The sequence below is a fragment of the Ovis canadensis genome, chromosome 1 (genome assembly GCF_042477335.2).
Source record: "Ovis canadensis isolate MfBH-ARS-UI-01 breed Bighorn chromosome 1, ARS-UI_OviCan_v2, whole genome shotgun sequence".
Classification (NCBI taxonomy): Eukaryota; Metazoa; Chordata; class Mammalia; order Artiodactyla; family Bovidae; genus Ovis; species Ovis canadensis.
Window position 1 is genome coordinate 34,708,015 of NC_091245.1, and position 4,671 is coordinate 34,712,685.

Here is a 4,671-nt window from a genome sequence, read left to right on the forward strand (position 1 = left end):
GCCCTTCAGGCTTCTCTGTCCATGGAATTTTCCAGGCAAGAATACTGGAGTGGGTTGTTTCCTCCTCCAGGGGATCTTCCCTGGATCAAACCCAAGTCTCCTGCATTGCAGGCAGATTCTTTACCACTACGCTATAGCAATTCCCACTATTAGTGCTATGAGCTATTAGAGCCTAACAATGACCCAAAGTCAATAATTTGAAACAAGATGCACTTACTATCTCACAGGTTTTTGTGGGCCAGAAATTCAGGGCTGGCTTATCTAGGTGGTTCTGACTGTGTCATGAAGAGACAGTCAAGATGTCAGCGGGAGGGACTTCCCTGGTGGCCCAGTGGCTAGGATGCCTTGCTGCCAATGCAGGGGGCCTGAGTTCAATCCCTGGCCAGGGAACTAGATCTCATGTGCTCCAACTAAAAGTTTGCATGCCACAACTAAAGATCCCACATGCTACAACTAAGGCCCAGTAGTCAGTCAGTTCAGTCACTCAGTCATGTGCAACTCTTTGTGACCCCATAGATTGCAGCATGCCAGGTCTACTACCAATTCCCAGAGCTTGCTCAAACTCATGTCCATTGGGCTGGTGATGCCATCCAACCATCTCACGCTCTGTCATCCCCTTCTCCTCCCGCCTTCAATCTTTTCCAGCATCAGGGTCTTTTCAAATGAGTCAGTTCTTCACATCAGGTGGCCAAAGTATTGGAGTTTCAGCTTCAACATTAGTCCTTCCAATGAATATTCAGGACTGATTTCCTTTAGGATGGACTAGTTGAATCTCCTTGCTGTCCAAGGGACTCTCAAGAGTCTTCTCCAACACCACAGTTCAAAAGCATCCATTCTTCAGTGCTCAGCTTTCTTTATAGTCCAACTCTCACATCCATAACATGACTATTGGAAAAACCATAGCTTTGACTAGACAGACCTTTGTTGGCAAAGTAATGTCTCTGCTTTTTAATATGCTGTCTAGGTTGGTCATAGCTTTTCTTCCAAGGAGTAAGCGTCTTTTAATTTCATGGCTGCCATCACCATCTGTAGTGATTTTGGAGCCCCCCAAAAGAAAGTTTGTCACTGTTTCCATTGTTTCCCCATCTATTTGCCATGAAGTGATGGGACCAGATGCCATGATCTTAGTTTTCTGAATGTTGAGTCCAGGCAACTAAATAAATAATTTTTCAAAAAGATGTCAGCTGGGGCTACAGTTATCTACAGGTTTGACTGGGACTGAAGGATCTGTTTCCAGCTGTGATGGCTGGCAGTTTGGTACTGTTGAAGTTCCTCTCCATCTAGACTTCACCATAGGTTGCTTGAGTGTCCTTACAGCATGGTGACTAACCTTCTCCAAAGCATGCAGTTTGGCAGAGAGAGCATGTCAGGGAAGCTCTCCTAGCTGCAGAAGCCACATAGGATCACTTCTGTCACATTTCATCAGTTATTAATAGAATTAAGACTGCCTGCATTCAAGGGAAGGAAGTTAGGCAGAGGAGAATGATGGACATATTTTTGACCACTACACTTAGCAAATGAGAAAGAATTTGCAGCTCTGGTGTGAACTGCCTAGCCTTTGTTTAAAATGAACCAAGGTTTCCAATACCTCTCTGTTTGAAATAAAAATCCTCAACATGACAGCAAGGCTAGGCCAGGCATGACCCACACACTGCATGTCCTTAGCCTCAAACCAGGTCTCTCCCCTTTATGTTATATAGTCACAGTAGTGTTAGTCACTCAGTCGTGTCTGACTCTTTGTGACCCCATGGACTGTAGCCCGCCAGGCTCCTCTGTCCATGGAGATTCTCCAGGCAAGAATTCTGGAGTGGGTTGCCATTCTCTTCTCCAGGGGATCTGCCCAACCCAAGGATTGAACCCAGGTCTCCTGAATTGCAGGCAGATTCTTTACCATCTATACCTGGACTGTTTTCATTTCTTCTAAAATACTGCATTCCCAGCTGCCTAAAAGCCTCTCAGAGATATTTCCCTGGCTCTCTATGCCCTCCTCCAACCTCCTTTGCCTTATTAACATTCATGGGGTCCTGGTTCAAAGGATGCTTCTTCATCAAACTTTCCCTGATCCCTCAAACTACATCAGGTCTGGCCAGAAGCAGTTATGAATCCTTGAGTTTTTTCTGAGTGATGCTTTTCACTTGCAATTATGGATGGAAGTGATCACTTGATCACTTTCTGACCAGTGTTTAGTCTGTATTGAGACTAATGCTTTACTCACTGTTGCATCCCAGCACTTTGCACAGTTCCAGGGAAGTAATGCATACTCAGTCACAAATATGTCAAATAATAAGTGTCCAGACAATGATCTCCTTGCAGCTGGAGGCATGCACACAGAGGTGGAATCATCTCTTTATAAATGTTTCAGGGGAGGTTTGAGCATCAGATCAGAGTTGACTGGATGACTTTTAAGGTTCTTTTGCTTCAGGGGAGTCTCTGAGATTCTATGAGTCTGTGATTCTAGGGTCCTCACTCACTGGTAGAAAACCCTGCCTACTTGCATGACTCACCTATGGCCCAGGTCTCAGGTCTCCTGGCTCCAAGGACACAACCCTCTCAAAAGGCAGCTAACTCCAGGCTCCTCTGGCAGCCTGGTACTCACATCAAGCACAGGGAGAAGCTATGTTGGAAACCTTGGGAGCAGCTGCCTGGGGGCTTTAATGATTGGACCCTCTGTGGCTCCTTTAAGAAGTTTTACAAGGTTAAGGTTTGCTCTAAAAATAAGCTCATAAGGCTTTTTAAAAAGCTTCTAAAACCATATGTCCACAACAGCCATTTTTTGAAGGGCCAGTGAGCCTTTAAAAGCTTCAAAAGTCACTACTTGGCCTGCCTCCCACAGTGGAGAAAGTTCAATATGCAGTGTGCTTAAAAACAGACCTGCTTTTAAGTCTTCTAGAATCTGCACCTGAAGCACTCTGCTCCCTATCAAAGGGGTTCAAAATGGAGATCAGTTTGTGTGCGGCTTATTACCCCAGCGACTAGGTTCTTTCCACACTAATCAAGTGCCCCAAATAACCACAAAATTTCCATTAGTTGCCTATAGAGAGATTAGTTCAGGTTTTTCTTTCCTGTTCCCTCTTTCCTCCTATAGGTCTCTTCATATTATGGGGTGTTGTGGATTATTCTGATAAGTGCATACACACATATTCACAGGAATCATGGTGTGTCCAGGAAAATATTCACCCAGATTGGGCATCTATCAGATGACTGGTAGCAAACAAGAAAGGGCACTTAAATTGTTCTTAAATTCAATATGTGGTACATAATAGGTAGGCAGTTGTATATTTATAGATATAGAATACCTATATTTCAGGTGAGAAGGCAGGAGTTAGAGATGAATGGAAAGCAATAGAAATGGTATCTCAATGAATCATAAATATGTTCTCCTCTAGCATGAAAATTCCTCAAAAAACTAAAAGTCTACTTGCTATAAGATTCAGCAATGACACTTCTGGGCATGTATCTGGACAAAACTCTAGCAGCTTTTTTCACAATAGCCGAAACATGGGAACAACCTAAATGTCCATCAACAGATGACTGGATAAAGAAGATGTGGTCCCTATATACAATGAAAAATTACTCAGCTGCCCCCAAAAGAAAGAATGAAATAATGTCATTTGTAGCAACATGGATGTACCTAGAGATTATCATACTAAACGAAGTAAGTCAGAAAGAGAAATTCGAATGCCATATGACATCACTTATATATGGAATCTCAAATATGACACAAATGAACTTATCTACAAAACAGTAACTCACAGACAGAGAACAAGCTTTTGGGTGACAAGGCACTTTTGGGGGTGGGGGAGGGCTGGATTGGGAGCTTGGGACTAGCAGATGCACACTCATATTAGAACAGACAAACAACAAGGTTCTACTCTATAGCACAGGGGACTATATTCAACATCCTGTATTAAACCATTATGGAAAACAATATGAAAAAGAACATATATGTATCTCTTTTCTATATACCAGAAACTAACACAGCATTCAAGAGCAATTATACTTCAACAAAAAAAGGAAAAGAAAAATAATACGTTCTCCCCAAAGACATTTTATAATTTGCAGGGGGGACTAGAGAGAAGCATGGGGTATGATGAACCATATTTCAAGCTCCTCGAATCCTTTAAGCCTCAATAAGGAATTCCCTATTGACCCCTCTACATAATGGAAAAATGGAGGCCCAGAGAAGTTAAGATGATCCCACAGGACCGCCACCCTCCATGCACCCAGGCTCCTCATATTGGTATAAAAGGGTAGTGTGGCTCTAGACATAGAGTATTGAGGTCTGACTCCTGACTTCACTACTTCCTAACTGTAATTCTTTGGGCAATTTTCTCCATCTCACAGAAATTCAGTCCCTTTATCTATAAAACAAAGATAATATCTACCATGTCATGTCCTACTCTTTTGAGACCTCATGGACTGTAGCCCACCAGGCTCCTCTGTCCATGGGATTTCCCAGGGAAGAACACTGGAGTAGGTTGCCATTTCCTTCTCCAGGGATCTTCTTGACCCAAGGATTGAACTCACATCTCCTACACTGCGGGTGGATCTGCTACTGCTCAGCCACTGGGGAAACCCAAAATAGCTACCACAGAGGGTGACTAAAGAGACAAACTGCAACAATTCATGTGAAACAAATCCATGTGAAATCCATGTGGTGCTGTAATCAGC